Below are 15887 nucleotides of genomic sequence, written 5' to 3' on the forward strand. Positions count from 1 at the left end.
TTTTCTGCAAAGGGACCAGGACGACTGATCCGTGTAAAGGAAAGAATGAATGGGGCCATGTATCGTGAGATTTTGAGTGAAAACCTCCTTCCATCAGAAAGGGCATTGAAGATGAAACATGGCTGGGTCTTTCAGCATGACAATGATCCCAAACACACCGCCTGGACAACGAAGGAGTGGCTTCGTAAGAAGCATTTCAATGTCCTGGAGTGGCCTAGCCAGTCTCCAGATCTCAACCCCATAGAAAATCTTTGGGAGGGAGTTGAAAGTCAGTGTTGCCCAGCAACAGCCCCAAAACATCACTGCTCTAGAGGAGATCTGCATGGAGGAATGGGCCAAAATACCAGCAACAGTGTGTGAAAACCTTGTGAAGATTTACAGAAAACGTTTGACCGCTGTCATTGCCAACAAAGGGTAGATAACAAAGTATTGAGATAAACTTTGTTATTGACCAAATACTTATTATCCACCATAATTTGCAAATAAATTCATTAAAAATGCTACAATGTGATTTTATGGATTTTTTTTTTTTTTCTCGTTTTGTCTGTCATAGTTGAAGTGTACCTATGATGAACATTACAGGCCTCTCTCATCTTTTAAGTGGGAGAACTTGCACAATTGGTGGCTGACTAAATACTTTTTGCCCCACTGTATATATAATTCCACACTATGAGGTTGGAATAATACTGTGAAATTGTGAAAATTATAATAGCCTTTTATTGTAAGAGCTGTTTTAAAGACTGTTTTAAATGGAATTTGAGTGCCTGGTGTAATCACCTGGCAGTAAATCAGACCAATAAGAAAGAGAGTTCCAAATCTTTGCCAATAACAGATAGTTTTCAGTTTTCCCCTCCCCAGTCAGACCACTCCCAGACTGCCCTATCAGAAGTATTGTTTGAGAAATTGCTGTTTGCTAATCTTTGCTATGAAACTATGTATGTTTTTTTGTTTTGACAATTTTAATTGAAAACAATCACAGTAAGGTACTTAATGGTTACCCAGAAATGATTTAATATTGAGATATAATGTAAAGTGGCTGCATTGGACCTTTAAAGCAACGCTTGAGCACGGGGTATGATCAAATATGCATAATTCACAGTATTTGTATGCAAGAGCATTAAGCATCCTTCTCAACTGGTTAAGAGGCTGCTTTGGGAGGTCAAGCTTTCATTCCTGTTCAGCTGAATCATTTCCCACTTAGATGTGCTTAATGTGCTGTTGTCATTATTACAAAGAAAACTATAATACTATTTTTGTAATGCATAATAACACACACCAAGCCAACTGTGTGTAATTACGAGCTGGTTGTGAGTGTTTCTTAGTTTAGTTTAGGCTACAAGGTGGGAGTAATTATGTTCTCAAAATGTTGGAAGTGAAAACAGAGCAAAATGTTAGGAAGATTGGAGACTGAACTCTACAAACAGATGTATACATCTAAGGCTAATGGTATGGATGATTTAGATTAAGAGAGCCCGTACGGATGACTGAATATCAATATCATGTCACCCTAGATGTAAACACTCACAGGGCAGACAGACACGCACACACGCATTGACGAAAAGAACACACAACACAAATCTATTTGACCAATACATTGAAATGTAATATATGTGGATTAGAGACCCCGTTTCAATAGGGGCTAACTTTATCAAACTGCTGTATAGAGTCATCCAAAAGGGTTACGTTTAGAAAAGCATAAAGCATAAGCCATATTCCCTAACGTTGCAACTTGATCCCACAACCAAACAATTAATATATCATCCTTTTCTGAGTTCACAAGTTCAAAGCCCCTAAAGACAAGCACCCCCAACACATTAGTGAGAACAATCCAAGAGAGGTGTATTGAGCTATTTATCACAATAAGCTACCAGTCAAAGTTGCCATAATGATGCATTTATGGAAAACTTTGCACCACATTAATAGCTGATGAGTTCCAGCCGTAGTGCCGTAGTCTGGGTCCAGCAGGGGCTTGACTGATTGACAATATTGCTTGAGGTTATTCCTTTATCCCACTAGCTGATAATAAACAGTGGTTGTTAAGTCTTGCTCCAGTACGGACGGTAGTGTGTAAAACACAATGCACCTCTTCTGCAGTGAAGTGTGAACATTCAATTAAATGTGGAGGAGGAGCCTTTGTGAGAAGGGGAAAGGGAAGGGTTGAACTGAGAGAGAGAGAGAGAGAGAGAGACAGAGAGAGAGAGGGAGGGAGGGAGGGAGGGAGAGGAAGAGAGGGAGATAGAGAGAGAGATATCCAGGCAGAATATCAATGTGCAACGGAGGAGAGGGAGGAGAGAGAGAGCTCAGGCTATGGAGCAGATATTAGCATGAGCAGCATTGTTTTTCTGTTGAGGGTAGCAGGACACAACAAACATAAACAGGACATTTGAACAACGGATATATAGTTTGCCAGTAATCCTGGTAAGTAAAAATCACCCTAAATGCATCTACTTCTAATTTGCATGATGTGTCTACATTCATACACAAACACCTTCAAATATTTATAAAGCAATTATTCTAAAGGTTTCAAATGCATTTACCATGTACCATATTCTGTTTGAGGAGGTGTATAACAGCCGACCACTGAAATGTGGGATGCTAGATGGAAATGAACTACTCTTACTGTTACAATGAGAATGTGCTTCAGAAGTTTGGTTACATGTTGTCTGTGTCTTCACCTTCATTTTGTTTAATTACATTTGTTCATTATAAACATATTTATTCCACTGAGCTACACTCACCGGACAGTTTATTAGGTACACCCATCTGGTACCGGGTCGGACCCCCTTTGCCTCCAGAACAGCCTGAATTCTTTGGGGAATTCTACAAGGTGTCAGAAACGCTCCACAGGGATGTTGGTCCATGCTGATCTGATGGCATCACGCAGTTTCTGCAGATGGGCCAGCAGTACACTCATGCTGCAAACAGCCCATTCCATCTCATCCCAAAGATGCCCTATAGAGTTGAGCTCTGGGGACTGAGCAGGCCACTCAAGTAAACTGGACTCGCTGTCATGTTCCAAGCGACGTATTTCCACTCCTCAGATGTCCAGTGTTGATGATCACATGTCCACTGGAGCTGCTTCTTCTTGTTTTTAGCTGAGTGGAACCGGTGTGGTCGTCTGCTGCAAATTGCACATCCGTGACAAGGAAAAGCAGAAAATTGTATGTTTATTTTATATCCTGTCATTTACCCTCCTCTTATTGTCCATCACTGCTGTAATTCCAAACAAAACCATCATCATGACTCAAGACGAGAGGCAAATTCTGCATCCTCTCCAACTGTTGGTTCACACACGCTAAGGGATTAGCTCGATAGCTCTTCTAGCTCGTCCTCTCTGCCTGCCTCTCAGGCTGGCTGTCATGCTGCTCTTCCTGTCAGCCAGCTCAAATGACATGGCTGTCATGCTGCTCTTCCTGTCAGCCAGCTCAAATGACATGGCTGTCATGCTGCTCTTCCTGTCAGCCAGCTCAAATGACATGGCTGTCATGCTGCTCTTCCTGTCAGCCAGCTCAAATGACATGGCTGTCATGCTGCTCTTCCTGTCAGCCAGCTCAAATGACATGTTCAAGATTGTTTCCCCTGGGAGTTTGGGCTGAGGAGCAGAGTCTGGGCTCTGACTCTTGACAACAGGAGTGGTGAGACACATCTTGGAAATGGAATATAGACAGTAGCGGTAAAGCTAAAGTGGTAGGCTAGAGAGCATTGATTTAAATACCAGAACTACTTACTTATTGTCTCATACAACTCCATTGAGGATACCTCAGAGTTTATTTTAAATAATTTGGTGTATTTCACATAACCGCCCTTCCTCTTTTGGTAATCGACAATTAGCCACAGAGGTATGGACAGTTTGCTTTTTCATTATTATTCAAGGTCACATATTGGCAATATGTAAAGAACAGTGGGCAAAGGCAGCCTACTGTGATTACAAATGTGATGTTGTGTTAGGAAAATCTATGTTTTTATTATTGGGTATATTCAATTGAATCCTGTTCTCCAAAAAGCCTCATTTAGAATAAAAGGCACAACACTGTGCATGTTATTGTGGTACCACAGCAACATGCATTTTGTATTTGATTATGGAAGATTTTTTTTTTTTGATTTGGTATGTTTTAGGTATGTTTGTATGTGCTCATTCCACTATGTTTGCTTCTTTGTGTTTGTGTTCCCAGGTTAAGTCAGTGTTTGCCACTGTAATTGTCATCTCCCAGATATTCCAATTAGATTTAATATGGAGTCTGTAAGAGATTTAATAGGTGGTAGAAAGACAGTGTTTTTGAGAGAGACTGTTTCCCATTCCTATCAGCCAGAAAGCATTCAGTGAATGAGACATTTTAAAAGGGGTTTACTGTATGCTGTGGTACTGCTCCAAGGCCTATATGAGAAATATGTAAGAAGAGTCAACAATAGTAGTACATCGCCCCTGGAGCAAATTAGGGCACATCGACAGATTTTTCACCTTGTCGGCTCAGGTTTTCCGACCAGCAACCTTTCGGTTAATGGCCCCAACATGCTAACCGCTAGGCTATCAAATACCTGACTTTCAGCTGATGTAATAATAATTTGACAGTGATTTGACAAAATATGATTTTTAAAGCTTTCATGATCCCTAAATTAACCCAGAGAGATCAAGCCAATGGCATGCAATTTAAAGGGTGGGAAAGGCAGGATGCTGCACAATGACAAATCACCAGATGTACTTTCATATCACCCTTAATATAGTAGGACTTATGAACGATTTGGGAAGAATCAAGTAGTTTGTTTTAAGACAATATGAATGTCCTATAAGCCTTTACAGTTTTCGTTATTTTAAAGTGGGACTTGAATCCTCTGTTACAAATATGTCAAACTGTAATAACAATAATGTCATCAGACCAATCATGACAGCAGATGTCAGCTTGACAACCGACTTAGCAGTCATGTCACAAACCTAATAGGATCCCCAGCCAATTAGTTGGCTGAAACAATACTCTCTGTCATGGCAATTTAAAGTTGGTTACAGCAGCTGTTGTTTTGACATCTGACTTGTCATGTTCATGGTACGGTAGAGATCAGTCAGTCCTGTGCTGGATCAGGTCCAGTTTTGTTATGAGGAGTGATGGGTCTGGTGTAGGCTGATGGAGATCTATGAGGTGGAGGTATATGGCGGTACAGCTCTGCTTTGAGAAATGTGGGTTTTCTAAGAGCTGTCAAATTTATGCTAGACAAGTACAATCCAAGCTAACAGATTTATTGTAACCTATTTTTCCTGTGGTTTAATGGTATAACTGATAACAAATCTCTGATAACAAGTAGGTTTTGGACCTCAGTGGAGGTAGAGCAAACTAGCTTAACTGAACCCTACACAATAACTGTCAAATCTACAACACCATCAATGTTTTACTCCTTTCATGATAGATCCCGATAGTGACATACTATATCTCAGAGAGAAAAAAATAGCAAAAATATGAATTACAGTGAGTGAAATGGTGGATTTGCACAAGCAGCTTCTGCTGTATTTTGGAGGATGAGCCATACTTTGTCCAGAGTGGCACTTACAGCAAGTGCCAATTTACCAACACTCATCGTTGATCCAACATGAACATTGAACAGGAAAAATAGAGTGAGAATGGTCCAATGATGTCAGTATGCATGGTCCTCATATATAGACTGATTTACTATCTGCATAGTGTTAGGAAGTACAGTATGTATTTTTATTTCTAGTTTAGTTCACAAATAAGATAATGACTGCAGAACTGTAGACTCAAACAAGCCTCACTGTATAGGCCTACCTTAAGCTTTCATACAGTACAATGTAATCACTCTCATACTTAACAAATTCATCTCTGCATCATCTTTCATGGTTTTATCTGAATCTGCATTTTAATAATATTAGTGATTGTGTATGTGTGTCATGTCATTTCAACCATTTCCATTAAAATGTGGACATCGTTGAAATGTTATTGAGGCACACTCCAAAGCCATTGTGCTGGCAAGGCCTACTGTAATCACATGTGATCTGTTTTTATGCTAATTTCATCAGTATTCAAAAACCAAACTCGTTTTGATTTTTTTTGCCCTAGCACTACATGGCTGATTCAAATAATCAAAGCTTAAATGATGACTTGAATATATCAGCATCTCTCCCTACTCAATTTTTAATAGACCTTGCTGCTGGTATGGCTTAGCAGCCAATGGATGTGTGCATCTTCATGCTATGAGGATGAATGCAAGAGGATAACCAGGTCACTTTGGGTGGGAAGGCTATAGAAAAGACACAAGCTGGAGCTGGACAGGTCCCTTGGGTAGTCTGAGCATGCATCGGCTCCCTGTAATGAAAATACATGGTTGTCTTTAAAAAAAAAATTATCCTCACAGTTGGAACACAATCCACCATTCTTGTCAAATAAAACATCCAAAAGGAAATAGTTGCTCAAATTTGCGCAATGTGGGATTCAGGACATGAGACATAGTAGAAATTGATGTGTTATGAGAAATATTTAACAAACTTTCCTCCCTATCCTCGTGGTTTGAACATTTGAATTAACTGGTTTTAAAACATTTGTGAATATATACGTTCATAAATGATCAGTATTGTGTTCCCTAAAGTCCCTGTAGCCCCATTGCAGTCATAATTCAACAGCATTAACCACATCGTGTACTTCTCTCATTCTCTTCCAGAACTTCTAAAATACTCTCAAAATGTCAGATCTGGAAGACTTCAGCAAAACAGCAGTGCACTGGAACACATCGGACAGCTACCAGCTGAATCCCACCAGTGTGATCGTGCCCGTTGTGTTCTCGCTCATATTCCTGCTGGGGACCATTGGGAACAGTCTGGTTCTGGCCGTCCTCCTCCGCAGCGGCCAGGTGGGATACAACACCACCAACCTGTTCATTCTCAACCTCAGCGTGGCCGACTTCTTCTTCATCATCTTCTGCGTGCCTTTCCAAGCCACCATCTACTCCCTGGAGGGCTGGGTGTTCGGCTCCTTCATGTGCAAGGTGGTCCACTTCTTCATCAACCTCACCATGTACGCCAGCAGCTTCACGCTGGCCGCCGTCTCGGTTGACAGGTATGTACACTGTAGCTCTTGTTGGCTAATGTCTCATTTAACATTTAAAAAATTCCAAACATTGAAATACTCTATACAAATTTTTCTACATGCATACAAATTCCATAAGGAAGATCTTAATTATCATTTAGGGGTTAACTACTTCTTTATGGCTCATAACGAGGAGCTGATAGGAATATACTTCATTTGTGAAATATTTTTTCATTTATATTCGGTTGAGTTCTAACCGAAAGCACAGAGACATAACCTGTGCTGCAGCTCTAAAGGTCAATGCCAATTATAGTACAGAGTTCTATTGCCAAGGTCACTATTTCCCTCACCTCATTAAAGTCCAGCACACTTCCTCTCTATACAAGCGCCCAATACTCTCTCTACAGAAGAGGATGGACGCTCATTTGACGCTCATTTAGCAAAGCACACGGCAGTAACCTATACTGTAGTCATCCACTGGTCATTATTACAAAACAACCTTAACATTTTCACAGGGAGATAGGGAGAATGCTGTTCAGGCATTTATTTTTTGGCAACCCTGTTGGTCACATTAATGAAACCCAGTATTCATGTGATCAAGGGAAGGGCATTTTATCTGTATTAAAATGTGGAAATGAAAGAGTAGGTATTGACCTGAAATTGAGGCTGAATCTGTGATTGAGTACAGTAAAAGACCACTAATGTGTTATCCCTACATGAAATGGACATATTCTTTTCTTTCCTGCATAAATGGATGACTTTTATTCTGCAGGGCCCTCGCTATGCTCAGAGTGAGTCTTAGCTAGTCTTCTTTTTTCTTACATTAAATAAGGGAGCAGAAACCCTGGTGTTGTTTACCTTTTGTAGAGGAACATTCATTTGATAGATGTCCTCTATGTGAAAAATGAGCATCCACTCAGGCTTCAGCTGAGACCTATGAATACCCAGCAGCAATTATTTCACTGCCAGCTTGGGATGAGCAATATACGCACACACTGTTTGCCCGTTCATTAGTTCCATTTGCAGCACCAATGTGCCTCTTGTCTATTAAGCCCCAGAAGCAAGCGCTCATAATATTTGTATGTCTTTGTGCAAGCAACACAACAGTAAAAACAATTAATTCCATTTAGAAGGTGGAGTGTAATGAAATCCCAGTTGACTTGCAATTGCACATATAAAGCAAACAACATACAATGAGTGTACAAAACATTAGGAACACCTGCTCTTTCCATGACATAGACTGACCAGGTGAATCCAAGTGGAAGCTATGATCCCTTATTGATGTCACTTGTTAAATCCACTTCAATCAGTGTAGATGTAGGGAGGAGGCAGGTTAAAGAAGGATTTTAAGCCTAGACACAATTGAGACGTGGATTGTGTGTGTGCCATTCAGAGGTGAATGGGCAAGACAAAATATTTAAGTGTCTTTGAATGGGATATGGCGTTAGGTGCCAGGTCCACCAGTTTGTGTCAAGATCTGCAATGCTTCTGGGTTTTTCATGACCATGAGTTTCCCGTGTGTAACAAGAATGGTCCACCACCTAAAGGACATCCAGTCAACTTGGCACAACTGTGGGGAGGATTGGAGTCATCATGGGCCAGCATCCCTTTGGAACTCATTCGAAACCTGTAGAGTCCGTGTCCCGAAGAATTTAGGTTATTCTGAGGGCAAAATGGTGGGTGGGGTAAAACTCAATATTAGAAAGGTGTTACTTCATGTTTTGTACACTCAGTGTATATTGATTCATGGCATTATGTTTTAATACAATATGTAACTAAGTATTTCTGTTTGGTATAGGTATCTGGCCATTCGCTACCCTCTTCGCTCTAGAGAGTTGAGAACGCCCTGTAATGCCGTGGTTGCCATGGTAGTCATCTGGGGACTATCATTGATCTTCGCAGGACCGTATTTGAGCTACTACGACCTCATAGATTACGCCAACAGTAACGTTTGTGTTCCAGGTTGGGAGGAGTACAACCGCAAGGTGCTGGACACTTGCACCTTTGTGTTTGGTTATGTGATCCCTGTGCTCATCGTGAGCCTGTCCTACACCAGAACCATCAAGTACCTGTGGACTGCTGTGGACCCTCTGGACGGGATGTCAGAGTCCAAGAGGGCTAAGCGCAAAGTCACCAAAATGATCATCATCGTCACAGTGCTCTTCTGCTTATGCTGGCTGCCCTATCATGTGGTGATCCTATGCTATCTGTACGGAGACTTCCCTTCAACCAGACCACATACGCATTCAGGATCCTCTCTCACTGCATGGCCTACGCCAACTCCTGCCTCAACCCCATTGTGTATGCCTTGGTGTCCAAGCACTTTCGCAAAGGTTTCAAGAAGGTGTTCAGCTGCATTCTCAGTAAGAATGGCAGGAACAAAGTGCATGTGGTACATGTAGCCAACACAGTGCCTGGGTTCCAGGCGGGGTCCACAGAAGTGTCACAAATGAATGAGGACAATGTACGACAAAATGACTGTGAGATGAGCAGCCGGCCCATCGCCGAGCCGAGGGAAGCAACTATAAGCCATTTCCAGAAACAGCCTTGAATGATGAGGCCTATGGTAAAGGACTGTGCAGATTGCCTTATCACAAAGACTTTGCTTTCCAACCTCAAAGGGAAACTCAATGATGACATTATCTCGGTTTTTGAGATGGTGACAACTGAGAATTATGAGAGGGTAGAGAGCATGATCCTTAAAAATAAAAAAAAACATGAGAATGGTTCAAATAGAGAATTATAAATTAGAATACTAGTCATTTAATTTATGGGTTGCACCTATGTTTCATCACAATATTGGTTTGAACATTTGTTTTAGAACTGATGCCGACTGAGCATTCTACTCTGCATTATCAATGAGCGGTGAGGAAGATATCATCAAGTGCATTACAATGGCTTGGAAATACAATTACATTTCAAAACGAGGCAATTGATTAGTAGGAAAACCTTTTGTCATCATTTTGATGTCATCAGATGGACTTGCAGAATAACGTTAGCTAGCAAGCTAAGATTGAGTGGAGATCACCGGATTTTAGCTAGCTAAGTTTAGCATTGCTAGCTATTTTCAACAAACTTTGCTAGCTAATGACAACATTACCCTCTGTCTAAAGTACATTTTATGAAATGATAATGATGGCATAGTTGTGTCCTACTAAATATTTGCAACGTCATTGTAATTTAGATGAAGCAGTCATTTCCCTCTGTTCAGAATGAATGCATTTAATCTCAAGAGGGCGGCTTGAGAATGCTCATAACAATGGCATGACGCGACCGAGTGATGGAGGTGCAACCTACGAATAGGATCTCTATAGGTTCAAATGTATTAGGCTGGTGGTGTTCTCTTTTTGCTTTGCACATATTTGTATTTTTTCGCATGATTCTCTCTGATGTTTACTGAACTCAGTCACTTAAGAGTTGTGTTGCTGTTGTAAATGCCATGCTGCTACCTATATTATCCTTTATGGCCTCTATTCACTTGTATTATCTAATCTATCTGTTAAACTCTATGAAGTCAAATGTCTCTTTCTCTGTTTGCTTTCTTCACTTTCCTAGTTTCCCCTTTTCTAGTCGAGTCTCCTTAAAAGCTTGTATACTACCTCACTGCTGTGTTAAACTACCCTGCCTCTCATGTTCTTACCCTCCCTCTCATTTAGAAATTCCAAGAAATGCAATTTTCCACCAGCAGGACTGATTTTCCTGCAAAAGGCCAGAACAGAAAGGTATATATTTTATATTTAGAACTCTCCTTTATACCCTGCAATTTTGTCAAAAAATGTGCAAATGCAATGCTTTCTGTATTATTTGTTTTCGCCTTTGTGACACTTCCTTATGTTTGTACTTTATGTACTTCTCTAACTTGTTTATGTGTATTGGATGAGATTATGTATTTGGTTAAATATTGGCTAAACATTTTAGAAGTGGATGTAAATATCAATCATCAAATAAAATGTTTTTTTTTTTTTTTTGTCGCAGTATTTAATGCTATTATTGGTAACATATCAAACCCTAATCCTAGCTTCATGTGCACAACCCTGGGTTCAACCCTAAACCTAGACATAAAAACCTATGTAGTTTTTTATGAAAGGTACGTTCGTGTAATGTAGCTATTCATAAGCAAAGCGTTTAAACTAAGACGAACAAATATTGTGTGTTCTAAACATTCAACCTCTAACAGACCATGCTTTAAAAGCTCAATTGGTTCAGCGTATTAACATGAAACAAATAGCACCACCTCGTGGGTATCTTAGCCCGTATGTGATTTTCAACGTCTCTAACTTCTCAGTATGACTAATTAAAAGCAAATTCCGCCTGAGGAATAACAATTGCTTTCATGGAATTGTTTTTTTATCTTCAGCCCATAGTATTCTAAGTACAGTACTGAGATTTTCAAGTTGGTCTCATACAGCTCATTGTGTTCTTTGCTATGCTAGGTTTGCAACATGCACACTACCCATCTAAAAGTCAGGATGGAAATTCCAGTCCTTACATCAGTATTCATAAGTACAGTACTGGATGTTTAGAAAAGCAATAAGGAGTTGTAACAGTCTCATCACAGCTCATGGGCTATGCTAGGTTTGGCAACATGCACACTACCCCATCTAAAAGTATGGGTATGTATTTCAGTCCCTTACATCAGTATTCATAAGTACAGTATTGAGATGTTTAGAAAATCAATAAGGAGTTGTGTCAGTCTCATTACAGCTCATTGTGTTCTTTGCTATGCTAGGTTTGGCAACATGCACATTACCCATCTAAAAGCCAGGATGGAGTATGTATCCTTTTCTTGTTCACCCATTAATAATAGGAGGAAACACACGTGACACACACTTCACATTAGAAACGCTTTGTGTGTTCGTTTTGAGAGCCTTCGTTAGTAAAAGGTAGTAGGACAACAATGCTCTAAAGTGGTCAGTATCACACATCATGTATTCTGAAGGTTGGAAAATATAATGAGCTAATCCGATCTCAAGACAGCAACTATTATCATGCCAAGAGTAGAACTAATTTACATTGCAAGACGTGAGGAGCCTCAATTAGCTAAATCCCACTTCAGGTATGCTATATGTCTAATAAAATGACTATTATCATACTAACAGTCACAGGTTCAGTCTCACCCAATTCTTATGAAGCATTTCTAAGACCTTTCTAATCTGGCTCACCATCCTCACATTTTATAATTGTCTCTCCAGATGGTGGTTCAATACATCCACCTACTCCAATGATGGTATTCTTTCGGTGGCAGGCAATAATTTCCCATGTTTCATTCACTGGCATTAAATGAGTACAGACAGTAAATATAATTACTGAACTACAGGCTCTCTGTTTTGCACTGATATGATTATAGAAAGGCATTGTTTGTCTTGTGATTTTTTTGAGGATTTTTCTATGACGCTCTATAAGGCTCAGTACTTGTTTCTGAATTGTCGTGGCAACCAATCAATAAGCCTGCAGCCTCCTTGTCCTCATAGCTTACCATCATCTGTTTCACACCTTGTAGCGTTACATCCTTGAATGCATCTGACCACGTTTGTACATTGAATAAATATGAAGCTGTGTGAAGATAGAGCACACAGTGCTGTGCGTGCACACAAAAGAGGATTCTTTTCCATTGTTAGTTGAGGCTGCTGAGGGGAGGACGGTTCATAGTAAGGCAGAAATGGAGCCAATGGAATGGTATCAACCACATGGAAACCACGTCTGATACCATTCCATTGACTCCCACTCTAGCCATTAGTGAGCCGTCCTCTCCTCAGCAGCCTCTACTGATTCAGGCCTACCTGTTCTTGGCAGATTGTTCCTTTTCTTCTAGAGCAACTCATACTGTAGTAGAATATCAAGGAAAGCAGCAAGAGAGAGGAGAGAGCAAGAAAGGGAGAAAGAGGGAGCCCTGGGGGAGATCCCTTTACTCTCAATTGACCTGGAGCAGGCAGTGATTTGCATACAGGAGTTGCTCTGCTTCACTTTGAAGGAGCTCCTGATTAAAGAATAAAGCTTGTAAAGAAGAAAGTCAAATATAATTCTCATGCATAGACATTACAGAATGACTCTGGCCAATGTGTGCTACACGAAAGCAACGTTATGCATAAACAGCAGGATTTTGACTCATCAGTGTATCAACATCATGGTGGGAGTGCATTCCTTAATGTAATCACTGTAAGGCATTTCAATCGGAAATGTAGCTTGTCACACCCAAAACTCAAAGCAAGCAATTAAGACTGATGAAAGCTTTTATTTTGGCACGGTAATTGACAAACATCTGCCAATTATGCAGTGGTGGTACAAGATGTGAAGTTAAATAGAGAGTGGTTTTGTCTCACGAAGTCGTCCCTGAGATGTGTTCCCTGACTCATTGTTGGGATAACTCTATTGTGCGGGAGACTTCCTCCATCCCAGAATGACGCAGCTCCGGACACAATGTCCTGGATTTGTATATTGAAAAAAGACAGAGATTCAAATCCATGTCCACCGCACCAGCTGAGTCAAGAATCAGGCCTTACTGTTTGACATTGTCAAACTTCAATCTGTGGGCAGATGATACAACTACAATGAGTTATCTTTCAAAGACAACTTCATTGGTATCCTAAAATGTCCATTATCCTTCAATATTACCAAACTAGAAGCAGGATAATGAAACATTTGTGACAAACAAATTAAATGTGTTCACAACAAACTGGCAATGTCTGGTCTTTAATTTTATGAACTGTTTTATCTTCCAACGGAGTCAATACTCCATGTTAAATAACACACTGAGTGAAAAATACATCAGCTGTCTCTCACCACAGAGAGTTACTAACTCCTCAAGACCCTTATTTCACATGGACTATAGACTTTGAAAAGTTTTTAATATCAGGCTACCCTTATTGCTTTAAGCCTCAGACACTTTTCTTTCTGGAAGAAGAATTTAGTGGTTAGTGATTAATAGTTTCATTTGTATGGTTTCAGGCTTGTACTGAATTGAATCTGTTCTTATGTAACAGTCTCTCCTCTCTCATGAGCATTACGGACTTGTATTTAGGTTGGGTGATAAAGTGTGGGCCAACTGGGTGGATTACAAACATACCCTAAGTGTATATACGGGAATATGCTGTTAGATTATCTCTTGAAAGAAGATGTGAAATACGTAGTAATGTGTTGTAATTACTGATGATCCAAGGAAAAGTCATAGAGGTGAGTGGACAAACCATAACCTCCATTTCCCCCAGAACCCATCTGCAGTGTAGACACTTCCTGTGAAGATGATCATAGCAGAGCAGAAAGTCTAGAGGAGTGGAGTGCTTTAGTCATGGCCTTGATGCTGTTTAAAACCCCTCCGTTCCCAAAACCTGTGGGTGTCAAGCAGCAGTAAACGTGATCTATGAGACTTCAGCCTCCGGTTGCTATGACTCAGGGTAGAATTAACTCTAATAACAATTTGGAACATAAATAGACGTTTGAAAAAAACTCACCCCAGTTACTTCTTAGCACGATATAGACTGTTCTTTTTTAAAAGCCCTTTTGCTTGACATGGATCGAAGAAAGTCAGGCAGAACAGACTACACACACGCATGCACGGACACACACACACTTTAATTCTCTAAAATAAGGGACTTAATCATTTCCAACACTCAGCATGCAGTTAGCAAGCTCCATCTCTGCTTTTGATATATCCTATATCTGGTATATGACAGTTTATAGCGGTCTCCACTTGGTCATTTTGTACACATGTATACATTCTATTTTCTGTGACTACAACATGTGTCTGTCTCATTGATATCAAATTATTAGAGGTTTGCAAGTTGTTTTTTGAAATAGGTCACTGTAATTATGTCTACGACCACTGCGCGTCCTGCGCGTAATGGTTATATGAGCAGGTGTTCCAACAGTTTCCAACACAGGGCCTAATATTTCCACTCTGGTTGTGTCTGTTCATTAGTAATTCCAGCTCAGGGCTGGTGTCTGCATAGGGGATGTAATCCACACCCACAGATTCCATTTATTATCCTCCTCGCTCCCTGCAAAAGAAGCCTTGTCCTACTGCAACAGATGTAGGCCTAATTAGAAAGGCACCAGGCATATTAATGGTAGGAAACACTTACAAATTAAAAGGTTTCTCTGGGCAAGAGTGCTTGTTCAATCCAATATGTGAAATCAAACAAGGACTGTGGAAACATCCAACAACAATCCAACAAGAACTACATGGCTGGCTGAAGGATGGGAGCTTGAAGAATGTGCTTAGGCTTAAAATGCTGCCAAGTGTGCCTACGGACCCTTAAAGGAAATACAGTATACTTAACCCCTACTTGCTGATAGTGGTGCTGTGAGTCCCTCTTGACTATCAAATATCTAGAATATTGAAAATTTCTAATAGGCAAGGTTGGCATGGACAGATCAGCTATTAAAGGGAAATCAATGGTTGGGTCAAGAGAGGGTAATGCCAGGGAGTTGGATATATGGTTTGAGATTGACAAAGCACAGGTTAATCTAAGGACCGTGAGGAATTAGCTTAGAATTAGGAATTAGAATACTAGAATACTAGGTCATGAACCTCCTTATGATGATATAAAAGGTCAGACATTTTGGTAAGGGAGTTGTTAAGCCATTGGTCAGCCAGTGCTGTAATAAGATGCTATGTAAAACAACTCATGTTTATTTGCTAGCTAGCCAGAAGGTTTAAGTGGAATGATTCCCCCCCCCCCAAAAAAAATCAAATGACCTACATTCCATACAAACAATGGAGTCAATCCACAGCCATACACTGCTGAAATTAGTTGACAGGACATAGAAAACGTGTAAATGCAACCAGTATCAATATTGTATCATAGTATACCACACAGCTTTTCAAGAAAACAAACATTGAGACATTTATGGTCTGTTTACATA

General features: G+C 40.2%; 1 pseudogene; it reads left to right on the forward strand.

Annotated features, from left to right (window-relative positions):
• Positions 1-2255: 2255 nt before the first annotated feature.
• LOC112246023 lies at positions 2256-10009 on the forward strand (annotated as a pseudogene).
• The last annotated feature ends 5878 nt before the right edge of the window (positions 10010-15887 follow it).

This window comes from Oncorhynchus tshawytscha, linkage group LG27 (assembly GCF_018296145.1).
Source record: "Oncorhynchus tshawytscha isolate Ot180627B linkage group LG27, Otsh_v2.0, whole genome shotgun sequence".
Taxonomy (NCBI): Eukaryota; Metazoa; Chordata; class Actinopteri; order Salmoniformes; family Salmonidae; genus Oncorhynchus; species Oncorhynchus tshawytscha.